This window comes from Populus alba, chromosome 17, assembly GCF_005239225.2.
Source record: "Populus alba chromosome 17, ASM523922v2, whole genome shotgun sequence".
Taxonomy (NCBI): Eukaryota; Viridiplantae; Streptophyta; class Magnoliopsida; order Malpighiales; family Salicaceae; genus Populus; species Populus alba.
Window position 1 is genome coordinate 38,901 of NC_133300.1, and position 13,915 is coordinate 52,815.

Sequence of the window (13,915 nt, forward strand, 5' to 3'; positions counted from 1 at the left end):
ATCTTTCCAGGTTCATGCAAGAGCCAAGTCAAAATCACTTTGTGGCAGCTAAGAGAGTATTAAGATATCTAAGAGGGACTGTAGGTTTTGGCATACACTTTGTGAAGTCCAGCTCAATCAATCTTATTGGATTTTCAGACAGTGATTGGGGAGGAAGTGATGAAGGAATGATGAGCACGTTAGGCTACTGTTTTGCTGTGGGAAAGAGTATGTTTTGCTGGAATTCAAAGAAACAATCGGTGGTGGCACATTCTACTGCAGAAGCCGAATATGTAGCTGCTTATGTAGCAGCAAAACAACTAATATGGCTGAGGAAGATGCTAAGTGACTTAGACTGCAATCAACACAATCCCACAACATTGTTTTGTGACAATACATCAGCTATAGTCATTTCTAAAAATTCTGTCTTCCATGATAAAACCAAGCACATGAAGATCAAGTTTCATGCAATCAGGCAGTTTCAACAAGAAGGAGAACTGGAACTATGCTACTGCACTTCTGAAGATCAACTAGCAGATCTTTTCACCAAACCGTTGGGTAAAACCAGGTTTGAAGATCTAAGGGCAAGAATTGGAATGACTAGCTTTGGAACCAAGGAGGAGTGTTGAAGCTTGGTACCTAAGCTAGCAGAAGACTTAGCAGTAATTCACTGCTGTATTATTTCTTTGTTTTAGCTGAGACTATTATCTAGTGTAGGATATGTTTTTGATTTCTTTGTTAAGATTATCTAGGATTGAATTAACTTGTAATCATCTCCTTAAATAAAGGAGAAGAAGGCAGGCACGTTTCTTGTTATTGTTTTCCATTCAAATTATGTTTCTCTTTTTCCTTATAAATAAAGACTTGGGATGGCATTAACCAACAACTCAATTCTGCTCTTTGTTCTTTATATTTAATCATCAAAGCTCTTTGTTTCTTAAGCCTTTGTTCTTCTCAATCGTGAACTAAGTACATTGTTCTTTCCTCATAAGTAAATGCAGGGCAGTTCTTTTATAGCTATTTACATTTCTACAGATGTAAGCTCATCCCTTCACAATCAGCACCTTTGCAAATCTTCTCATCTCCATCAGAACCTAATGAATTTAACTTGCTATCACTGTAATTATAATTAATCTTTTCCTAAAATTAGAACATAAACAATCTTCTTGATTTCGATCTGTTTGAGAGTCCCCAGTCAAGAAATTCAAAGCATGGAAGCTGAAGCATTCAAGGGAACCTTACAAAATGGAAAATTGACAGCATGCGCAGAACCGAGTGATGATCTAATCAGGCCACTTGTATTTTATTACAGATAACATTTTATTACAGATAACATTCTGTCGCACCCCAAAAAAAAATCCTGGCCCGCGGCATCGGCCTGGCGATTTTTCGTTATGTTTTGCTGATTTGGTTCGTTAGAGTCGCCACCTAGTAATTCATTGAGGGCTACTAGGAAACCTGATATACTGGTCTTGTCAGAGATCGCGGGTAAGGGACTGGTTGTGGTTAGGGAAGGTATTAGCACCCCTAACGCACCCTACCTGAGGTAAGCTGCTTTGTGGACTTGATGTGTTAAAGAAGTTTTAAAAATTCTGTTCTTTCATCGAATTTTAGAAAATACAACTTACATGTAAGTTCATGATTCTTTATCCGTGATCAAATCAAAATATTAAATTCTTCTTTATTCTTGCAATTTTATCATAATAAAAAAAACATTCATCAACAAAAATACACAATTCTAAGGCTTTGATAAATCAGTTATTACTTTTCCAGACTATATGTAGATACATGTTCTACATTTCCATGAAAAATTCAACATGATTTTTATCTGTCCTTTAGATATTTGTGCATATAAATTAAATTATATGTACATAAAAAACAAAATAATAAATATATATATATATACACATATAATAAATAGCTTGGGCTGGACTCAGCCCGGCGCCGCATGGGCTGGCTGGTGTTCCAGCCCTCTGGTAACAGGGCTGGATCAGCCCAGCGCATGGGCTGGGCTGATGTTCCGGCCAAAAATGCAACAGGGCTGGACTCAGCCCAGCGCATGGGCTGGGCTGATGTTCCAGCCCGCCCAAAACAAAATAAACATTTAAATTCCTTTTTTTTTTTATTATTCAATAACATATATAAAAAAAAAAAATACAAACACACACACACAAACATTTCTCTTTTTTTTTTTATTATTATTTATCACTTCCTCTTTTCTTTGACATCTTTTTTTTTTGTTCTTTTTATACATCACATTACAAAATTATAAAAACAAATCAAACTAAATAAAAATTACATTACATAATTTACAAAATTACAAAATAGTCCTAAACTCCAGAAATTGCAAGGAAACACCTCTGCCACTGCAAAGGACAACGGCGGCGCGTCCTCCACGCGCCTCCGTCACTGGCGGAGCGTGGGTCACGCGCCGCCTGAGAAACACCGAATAGGAAGGGGTCAGCCACAACTTGCTCCCCTCTTCACCTTCTCGCCGGTGGTGAGGATCATGACCTGCAAAACGAAAAAAACGCAACAGTCTGTTTTAATTTTCGTTTTTTCATGGTTTTCGGATCTGCCTCTCTTCTCTTTTAGATCTGCAGATCGGCCTCTATTTTTTTGGTTTTCGTTGCCTTCTCCTGTGCAATAAGTGGCCGGTGGAGCTGTTGCATGTTCTTTCCTTCTTCTTCGAGCGGCAGCTCTGGCGGCTGAGGTAGGAGTGTTGGAGGCCGGAGCTGCCACGGGAAAGCTTCGGTGCTGATGGAGATGAAGAGATCGGGGATGAAGGAGAGGCGGTCGGTGGTAGAGGCGCCTGTGTTGTCGGCTGAGAGAGTAGAGGGACGACGCTGCTGTTGCCGCCGCTGGGGGTCGAATGGAGGAGAGCAGATCTGCGGTTGGCTGAGGGAAGATTGGTGCTGTGGGCGTTGTTGCTGCTGATGGAGGCGAACTTGTCCGGTGTTGGAGGAAAGGCTGGCAGTGGGATCGCCGGAGGGGAAGGAAGAAGAGAAAAAAAAATAAAAAAAATCAAAGGATGGGGCTGGCCAGCGGCTTCAACAGAAAAGAATTAGGGAGAAAACAAATTCAGAACCAAAACCCCAGGAGGGGGGCGGCTGTGAAGGAGCTGAGAAGAAGAAAATGAGGGGGGACTGTTTGGGGATTTGAAAGTAAAAGGGGGGGGCGGCCGGCCTTTGTGATCAGGGAAAGGGAGGCTGCGACCGCCCCTGTTTTCTCTTTAATTTTTTTTTTTGACCGAGGCTATGAGCGGCTGAGGCTGGTGAGAAAAAGGAAAAAAAAAAATTTCGAGAGGCTGCTCGTGGGGAGGTGAATTAACCGGCTGAGGGGGAAGAAGAAAATTCAAAAGGTGAGGGACTCCGTGGGTCTCTGCCCACTACTCTCGGACCCCCCTCAAAAATTGACAAATCCCCCTTCTCTGACATCGCTGGGGACGAGAAGAAATAGGGGCTCTCCTCATCAGGAGGGGCCTCCATGTCGGCTGGAAACAAGGATAAGAAGACCATGGGTGGGGGGCTAAGTCCCTAATTTTCAGCTAAAAGAGAGGGATTAAATGGTATTGGGCCAGGGGGAGCGGCTGCTTTCGGGTGAAGAGAAAAAAAGTTCTTAGGTTGCCTCCCCCTCCAATATTCAAAACTCCCTGCAAAATATTATTTGGGTCTCAAAATTGGTCACTTAACTTTTTTTTCTTTTTTTCTTTTTTATTTGTAAAATTTGATTTTTCTTGTTTTTTTGTATTTTTTTGAAAACGAGCAATATCAACGTCGACTCGATGAGGAAAATCAATGATTTTAAAAACGACGCGTGAAAAGTCGAACGCGTTTGAAAATCTTTTGAAAAAATTAAATTCTTTTTTAAATGACGGTTGAAAATGCTAAAAACATTGCAAATATATTAAAAACATATTTTTGGATTTTTGTTGTTTTTCACTATTTTTGGATTTTTCGAAAAATTTATTAAAAAGATGGGTCAAAAATTGGGTAGCAACAGTTGCCCCCTCTTTACAATGCTTACGAAGCAAAATTCCTCAAAATTTTGCATAGTAAGCTTTGTAAAGAAAACAAAAGGAAAATGATTTCAATATCTTGGGCGACTTGCCCACACACCCACACTTGTCTATTTTCACGGGCGACCTGCCCCCATGCTCTCAAAGTGGTCTATTTTTCAGGGGCGGACCGGTCCCACACTCTCACACTGGTCTGTTTTCACGGGCGACCTGCCCACACATACTCAAAGTGGTCTATTTTCAGGGGCGACCGGCCCATACACTCACATTGGTCTGTTTTCACGGGCGACCTGCCCTTTTGATTGGGTTTACCTGAGATCCCATCTGGTGATCTAACAAGAACAAAAATCGGTGTGTAGCTCGATGAACCTGAAATCCCATCTAGTGATTCTGCGTGATTAGGCTCCCTTCGCCGATCCCCTTTAACCATAACCAAGGTCTGTGTGGTTAGACTGAACTGAGATCCCTTCACCGATCCCATTCAACCAGAACCAAAATCCTGTCCAATTAGGTTAAACTGAGATCCCTTTGTCGATCCCCTTTAACCATAACCAAGGTGTGTGTGGTTGGGCTGAATTGAGATCCCTTCGCCGATCCCCTTCAACCAGAACCAAAATCCTTTCCAATTAGGTTAAACTGAGATCCCTTCGTCGATCCCCTTTAACCATAACCAAGGAATGTGTGGGGTTGGGCTAGACTGAGATTCCTTTCGGCAATCCCCTCTAACCAGAACCAAAATCCTTTTTCAAATTAGGTTTAAACTGAGATCCCTTCGTCGATCCCCTTTAACCATAACCAAGAATGTGTGGGGTTGGGCTAGACTGAGATTCCTTTCGCAATCCCCTCTAACCAGAACCAAAAATCCTTTTCAATTAGGTTAAACTGAGAATCCCTTCGTCGATCCCCTTTAACCATAACCAGGAATGTGTGGGGTGGGCTAGACTGAGATTCCTTTCGGCAATCCCCTCTAACCAGAACCAAAATCCTTTCCAATTAGGTTAAACTGAGATCCCTTTGTCGATCCCCTTTAACCATAACCAAGGAATGTGTAGGGTTGGGCTAGACTGAGATTCCTTTCGGCAATCCCCTCTAACCAGAACCAAAATCCTTTCCAATTAGGTTAAACTGAGATCCCTTCGTCGATCCCCTTTAACCATAATCAAGGAATGTGTAGGGTTGGGCTAGACTAAGATTCATTTCGGCAATCCCCTCTAACCAGAACCAAAATCCTTTCCAATTAGGTTAAACTGAGATCCCTTCGTCGATCCCCTTTAACCATAACCAAGGAATGTGTAGGGTTGGGCTAGACTGAGATTCCTTTCGGCAATCCCCTCTAACCAGAACCAAAATCCTTTCCAATTAGGTTAAACTGAGATCCTTCGTCGAATCCCCTTTAACCATAACCAAGGAATGTTGTAGGGTTGGGCTAGACTGAGATTCCTTTCGGCAATCCCCTCTAACCAGAACCAAAATCCTTTCCAATTAGGTTAAACTGAGATCCCTTCGTCGATCCCCTTTAACCATAACCAAGGAATGTGTAGGGTTGGGCTAGACTAAGATTCGTTTCGGCAATCCCCTCTAACCAGAACCAAAATCCTGTGTGTGGTTGGGATAGACTGAGATTCCTTCGTCGATCCCCTTTAACCAGAACCAAAATCCTGTGTGTGGTTGGGATAGACTGAGATTCCTTCGTCGATCCCCTTTAACCATAACCAAGGTGTGTGTGTAACTCGGTCAACCTGAAACCCCATCTGGCGATTCCCTTTAACCAAAGCTACATGAGATCCCATCTGACGACCTCATTCAACTGGAACAACAGAATATGTAAAAAGTGGTCTCATTATAATGGGTGACCTACCCACATGGAAAAGAGGAAGAGTGGTCTCATTCTTATGGGTGACCTACCCAGGGGGAAAAAATATGAAGTGTGGTCTCATTGTAATGGGTGACCTACCCAGATGGAAAAAATAAGATGAAGTGCGGTCTCATTGTCATGGGTGACCTACCCGGATGGAAAAAATATGAAAAGTGTGGTCTCATTGTCATGGGTGACCAACCCAAATGGAAAGAATGTGATATGACAAGTGTAAAAAATAGGACTTACCTGGCGAAGTCCTGAGGGGATGACAGAAGAAGGGCTGGAAAACTTGGTGCTTCCTGATAATTCCCGATCATAGGGTTTGAAAACTCGGTGTTTCCTGACTGCAAGGGTTGAAAACTCAAGGCTTCCCGGTTGCAAGGTTGATCTATTCATTTCTTTGGGATTTTCTAATGGTAGGGTTCATCCCATATTCCCTTTTATTCCATGATCAAAACCGATTCTTTATTATCATCACCACAATGCTTCTTTCTCTTTCCACCATCTTGCTGGACCTCATTAAGGATTTTCCTGTAACAATTCAAAAATATGTGCAAATGGTTTTTTTTTTTTTTTTTGAGGTTAGATGATATGCATGCATCCTTACCTGATTTGAAATATAGGCCCCCCCCTCTTTGATGCTCCATCATCATAGGGTGCCTTTGTTTGTATCCCAAAGCTTTCTTTGTTCTTCCGATGTATTGGCTCATTCATGTGCTAGCCATCCACTCAGCTGTAAATGCAGTGCCCATCCCGGGTTGTCTTCGACAATTACTGCTTGCATCATTTATCAAGCTTGACCCTGCCCCCAAGTGTGGTACTGCTTGATTTATCATGAAGGATTTTCTCTCCTGGCTTCTTCTGAGAATTATCCTCTGATTGATTATGTGCATCATGCCAATACCCATCAAGATTGTTAATCAGTCATGAACTTGCCTCTAGTTGAAACAGTACTCTTCAAGTACATGTTATCATCAGCCTTCTTGGAACTCATTCAGTCATGCATCTCATAGCTTGCAGTACAAAGGCTCATGGTTGTATGCTCAGTGTTTTCTCAATAGATTCCTTTCAACTCTTCTAATCAGATTGTGAAAAGAAATGCCTCGGCCTCATCAATGATGCTACTTCTATCACCCATACTCATGCGGTGAAGTGCTCATCTGGCTTCAAAACAAATTGTCCCACACAGTCAGTCTTCGGGGTGGGTGCCTTTCTGACATTCATTCAATGCAGTTGCGTGGTAACGTCTGTCGATAACCATGTTTCAAAGGATGACAATATGAGATTGTCCTTCAAGTGTAGCATTGTTCCACAGTCAGTCTTGGTGGTGTGCATATGTTTGATGTTCATTCAAATGCACTCACCCGATAACATCTGTCAAGAGTCATAGCCATGTTTCAGAGGGTGACCCAAGATGAAGATATGAAAATATCCTTCAAGTGCAGTGTTGCTCATCAATTGCTGCTGAAGTTTACTAAATCATGGATTGTCTTTGAACAACATTGCCCCTAGTTGATCTGAACATGCTCATTCTTTTGTTTACAACCAAATGGCTTTTGTGAATGCCAGGGATGACTTTGATGGACTTTGATGACTCATCATGTGATTCTTTCTTTACCCCCAGCTGATCTGGATACTGTTTGTTTTCCTTCTTAAGGTCCACTGTATTGCCCCCAGCTGCTCAACTTTTCAAGGAGTGTCGAGGACTTCAATGTCATTTCTATCAACAATTTTGCATACTCAATCATTGTTCTTCTGTGTTTGATAATCTTTCTTGTTCTGGAATCAACTCTCATATTTCAAAGATCATGTCTATTCAAAGTCTAGTTTGTTGAAATGAAATCAGAGATGTCCTTTTTGAAAATCTTTTGAAAATCAAGCTTTTTGATCAAAGACCCAACACACGTTATTCGAAATACACAGTCCTTTGATTGTCTTGTATTTTGAAAACAGAAATCGACCCGTTGTAGGATTAAAATGGCTTTTTCCATGGTTCTTTGTATCAATTTGAATCCTTGATATTGGGTATATCATTTGATGGTCTATGATGAGGTGACATTTTTATGAATTTTAAAAACAAGATGCTCAGGCTTTATCAAGAAAAGTTGTTTCTTTTCTTAGCATTTATTTTATCAGCATGCAGAATAAGTAGTAGCTTAATTCATGAAGTCACGACCCTTATGGAAAAGCTCTTTAAGTTTTGAGAGCGCCATTTATCGGTTCAAATTTCTTGCTTGATTAAAAAGGGCTTTTAAAAGCACGTAATGCAGGCTATGGTTCATGGCTATGAAAGAAAGGAATTTCACAGGCTCAAAAGGTGTTTGAGGGTTTCAAAGACCTAGGATCAACATCAACTATTCATCAACTCTGTTTTCTATTGTTGTCTTTGTAGAGGAGACGACATATAACCTTGTTAACCTCAAAGATCAGACTTCTATTAACAAAAGTCATAATGCAAATCCCCCTTTCCTTGAGGAATAACCAACCTAATCATCTGATAACATCATAGGCTTTATAATGGATACCAAAAGTCAACGCTTATAGCTTAATCTTTTTTTTAGTATTGACTTTTGTTGTGCCTTTCCTTGATTGAAATTTCTTTTGCTCTTCATAGACTTGATAGGCGTGCTCCTTCCTTTATCTTTGACTTGCATTTAAGTGAAGGCAAATTCAACTTCCTTTGTTCATTCTCTGTTTTTTTTTACAGCCTTCCTCAAAACTTTCTTATATGCCCCCAGTCTATGTGTCTTCTTCGAGCTCTCTCTCAATCATTGGACTTTTGTTCTAAGCCTTCCCCTTTATCCATTAATTATATCAATGTCTCCAACATATCTCTCATCTGCCCCCAATGTGGGGTGTGATCCTAGTCAGGGTTTCTTTTTGAAAGAAAAATATTTCACCAGGCTCAAAATGGGATTGCAAAGGATATAATTTTTAGAAAGTGAAGGGATATCAAAGATGGCCTTTTCTCATTTCAAGCAAGGTCGGTTAGAAACGATAAATTTTGACCCCATCCAGTGTAAAGATTTGGACTTGTAAGAATCATGATTCACGAGTCCATAACTACCGAATCCACTACATGTCATTATGCATACTGCTAAAACTTAGCTATATGATGTGTGGTTCAGTTTCAAGAGGTATGAGTTCAAAATTGTTTAGTCACCTCATGTCATTTTCAAGCATCGAGTCATTTCTGCAATCAAAACACTTTTAATCTTCAGGATTGATTAGCCTTTATCACATGTTGGAGTTTGATCAAAATATTTTATCAGAAATAAAATGCTAAACATCTGTTGATTTCAAAACAACAAAGAGACAAGCAAGGCATGTTTCGTTGAAGGATGAGATGTGAGCCCAAAACAAAATGCAGAATTCCATAACACATGATTGAAAGTTCATCACCATTCTTAAATCAACTTTTCTAGCAATATCTGTGTTTTGCCAAGCACTTTCGATCACATGTCATTTTGAAGATGTTCGGGGGACAATATAGCCAATGACACCCTCCTTTGCAAGCTCCATTTGTCTCTTGCTCACCAACTTTCAGACTCAATTCTTGCAATCCTTGCAATTGTTCACTTCAAATGGTTGAGGACCCCACCATGACATCACATCTCTTGTCTGGATTATACCACCTAGAAAACGGTGGTTGCATGGGATTTGTCGGAGTCTAGCAAAAGTCTGGAATCTAGCAGATGCTGGCACATAAACTCACATGACAACTATTCAATTGAATTCTTGCAACTATTCCATTGAAATGGCCGAGGACCCCACCATGACATCGCATCTCTTGTTTGGATTATACCACCTAGAAAATGGTAGTTGCATGGGATTTGTCGGAGTCAAGCAAAATTCTGGAATCTGGCAGATGTTGGTCGACAAACTTAAGTGGTAGAGGAATGTCCCATCTTGGCAAAGACATTTGAGCAATTGATGCTACCGTGGGACCTGGCTAGACCACATAATTAAAGTTTCACACTGTCAAAGTCATCTCCTGATTCACCTCTCATCATTGTTCTGGAATCCATGGCAGATCCTTCAATCTTTCCTCTCTTCATAGCTTGTTTTTCAGCAAATCCTCACAGCATCATTTCAATCTTCCAATGTTGTTGTGGTTGGTTGAGGACTGTTGGAAACCTCTCAATGTCTAGGTAATCCTGACAGTGCGCAAAAACAAACATGTATGGAATCATATGTTGTCAAAATTGGAAGAGAAACTGATGAATCCACAACTCCTTTATTTCCTCTTTGATTCCTCATTGACGGTGCAGCAAACAGCCACTTTTGCGTTTTAATGCCAATACTGGTAGGAGAAAATTGTGGACAATCTGAAACCACTGCATCTCTTCTTAGATTTCCCATTTACAGATCCACAAATAGATTCCTGCCGAGAGATCTCGGCAATGTTGAAGTTTGATATCTGCTCAATGTTTTTTCAAACCAAATCTGGCTCTTCAACCTGCTACAGTTTCTTCGTGCTGAAACTGATGAGAAATATTTGTAGCATATGCAATTAGTAAATCCTCTCTTGCACTCTCAACTTGCAGCATCATAAATAGATTTTTGTAGAGAGAGCTCTGCCACGTTGAAGTTCGACGACTACTCATATTTTCAGACCAGGCCTGACTCCTCTGCCTAGTACAATGTTTTGCTCGTACCACTGGTGGGAAAAAGTTTCAAAGCATATGTAATTAATACATCTCCTTTTGCATTTCCCATTAGCAGATCCACAAATAAATCTCTACAGAGAGAGCTCTACCACGTAGAAGTTCAGTGTCTGATCCTGGTTTTTCAGACCATCTTATGCTGCTGAACTTGAATTGAGCTCATAATTGGGGTAACCTCAAAGCAGACTAATGCACCATATACAAGAGGCTAATAGTCATTTGGTTCCATTAGATGATGTGGAGGCGATGAACACTTAACAGTGTAACTGGACAAGAATCAGAGTTGTCATTAGTTGATGACTGAAGGCATTGTTGTTATTGTTCATGACGGAAGATGAGAGATACAACTTCTCTTGGACGTGGACAAGCAGTGTTCCCACAGAAGACTGTGCAGACATTATCTTTCCATTTGATGCTCAACACTTGTTCGAGCAGATCTGAGTTCAGCTACTTCACCTTTGATGCTCTCAAACTCAATATGATAATGAGCCTCTATCTAGCATCTTTCTTCACTTCCATCCTTTCTTCAATCACTTGCAGCACAACTTGTGCGGGGGAACCTACTTTTCGACCCGGTACATGCATGATAAATGTATGAATATGTACTTTATATGACGAACTCGCCCTTCGAGGGGTGACAATATGGTCGTAACTCTTGTATGATGGAACAAGAATCATGATTTTTGCTCAAACTCTACAATGAAAATTTTCGGAGTGACGACCAATGTGTCACCCATAAGTCTGGAGTTCAAGATGCTTCAAGAAGGGTTTGCTCGGATGCAAAACAATGTCTACGGAGCATACATCCTAAAGACAGGTTCTAATCTTTTTACGTGAGACAGGGTAGGTTTGCTACTTGGTCTCTAAAAAAGGACTCTCGTTGTCCCAGTGATCGCCCTCGTGGAGGCAATATGGGGGCTTGTAGGCAATGAGATGGCACGTGTACCAACCATTACCAGTCTAAGCACTCAACGAAGAGTTGGGGTTTACACAAACTTAAACCTTGACTAAAAGTCGTAAGGTAAGCTGCTAGTCCCCCTCCTAACCTGAAGCTTGTGTGTGCTTTAAAAAATTACACTATGTGATGCATGAGACAATTCTACAAAATGCATGGGTAAAACAAAAATAAAATAAGCAAAAAATGCAAAGACATAAACACATCAAATATGCAAAGCTTAGTCCAATAATGTTGAAAACAATACCTTCCCCAGTGGAGTCGCCATTCTGTCGCACCCCAAAAAAAAATCCTGGCGCGCGGCATCGGCCTGGCGATTTTTCGTTATGTTTTGCTGATTTGGTTCGTTAGAGTCGCCACCTAGTAATTCATTGAGGGCTACTAGGAAACCTGATATACTGGTCTTGTGTAAATATATATATATACACATATAATAAATAGCTTGGGCTGGACTCAGCCCGGCCGCATGGGCTGGGCTGGTGTTCCAGCCCTCTGGTAACAGGGCTGGACTCAGCCCAGCCGCATGGGCTAGGCTGATGTTCCGGCCAAAAATGCAACAGGGCTGGACTCAGCCCAGCCGCATGGGCTGGGCTGATGTTCCAGCCCGCCCAAAACAAAATAAACATTTAAATTCCTTTTTTCTTTTTTATTCAATAACATATATAAAAAAAAAATACAAACACACACACACAAACATTTCTCTTTTTTTTATTATTATTATTTATCACTTCCTCTTTTCTTTGACATCTTTTTTTTTTTTGTTCTTTTTATACATCACATTACAAATTATAAAAACAAATCAAACTAAATAAAAATTACATTACATAATTTACAAAATTACAAAATAGTCCCTAAACTCCAGAAATTGCAAGGAAACACCTCTGCCACTGCAAGGACAACGGCGGCGCGTCCTCCCACGCGCCTCCGTCACTGGCGGAGCGTGGGTCCACGCGCCGCCTGAGAAACACTGAATAGGAAGGGGTCAGCCACAGCTTGCTCCCCTCTTCACCTTCTCGCCGGTGGTGAGGATCATGACCTGCAAAACGAAAAAAACGCAACAGTCTGTTTTAATTTTCGTTTTTTCATGGTTTTCGGATCTGCCTCTCTTCTCTTTTAGATCTGCAGATCGGCCTCTATTTTTTTGGTTTTCGTTGCCTTCTCCTGTGCAATAAGTGGCCGGTGGAGCTGTTGCATGTTCTTTCCTTCTTCTTCGAGCGGCAGCTCTGGCGGCTGAGGTAGGAGTGTTGGAGGCCGGAGCTGCCACGGGAAAGCTTCGGTGCTGATGGAGATGAAGAGATCGGGGATGAAGGAGAGGCGGTCGGTGGTAGAGGCGCCTGTGTTGTCGGCTGAGAGAGTAGAGGGACGGCGCTGCTGTTGCCGCCGCTGGGGGTCGAATGGAGGAGAGCAGATCTGCGGTTGGTTGAGGGAAGATCGGTGTTGTGGGCGTTGTTGCTGCTGACGGAGGCGAACTTGTCCGGTGTTGGAGGAAAGGCTGGCAGTGGGATCGCCGGAGGGGAAGGAAGAAGAGAAAAAAAAAAAAAAAAAATCAAAGGGATGGGGGCTGGCCAGCGGCTTCAACAGAAAAGAATTAGGGAGAAAACAAATTCAGAACCAAAACCCCAGGAGGGGGGCGGCTGTGAAGGAGCTGAGAAGAAGAAAATGAGGGGGGACTGTTTGGGGATTTGAAAGTAAAAGGGGGGGGGGGGCGGCCGGCCTTTGTGATCAGGGAAAGGGAGGCTGCGGCCGCCCCTGTTTTCTCTTTAATTTTTTTTTTTGACCGAGGCTATGAGCGGCTGAGGCTGGTGAGAAAAAGGAAAAAAAAAAATTTCGAGAGGCTGCTCGTGGGGAGGTGAATTAACCGGCTGAGGGGGAAGAAGAAAATTCAAAAGGTGAGGGACTCCGTGGGTCTCTGCCCACTGCTCTCGGACCCCCCTCAAAAATTGACAAATCCCCCTTCTCTGACATCGCTGGGGACGAGAAGAAATAGGGGCTCTCCTCATCAGGAGGGGCCTCCATGTCGGCTGGAAACAAGGAAAAGAAGACCATGGGTGGGGGGCTAAGTCCCTAATTTTCAGCTAAAAGAGAGGGATTAAATGGTATTGGGCCAGGGGTACCCACCGGTCAGCACGCGGCCCTATCGGTACCCCCATTATCAGAAAAATGAGATAGAAAAATTGGTGAGTGAATTCCTTGAATCCGGCATCATCCGTCCTAGCAGGAGTCCATTTTCGTCACCAGTTCTGTTGATAAAAAAATCTGATGGCTCGTGGCGGTTTTGCGTGGATTATCGTGCTCTCAACGACATCACAATTAAAGATAAGTTTCCAATTCCAGTTATTGACGAGTTATTGGATGAATTGCAAGGTGCAAAATATTTTTCGAAGTTAGATTTGAGGTCTGGCTATCATCAAATAAGGGTTTGTGACGACGACATCTCT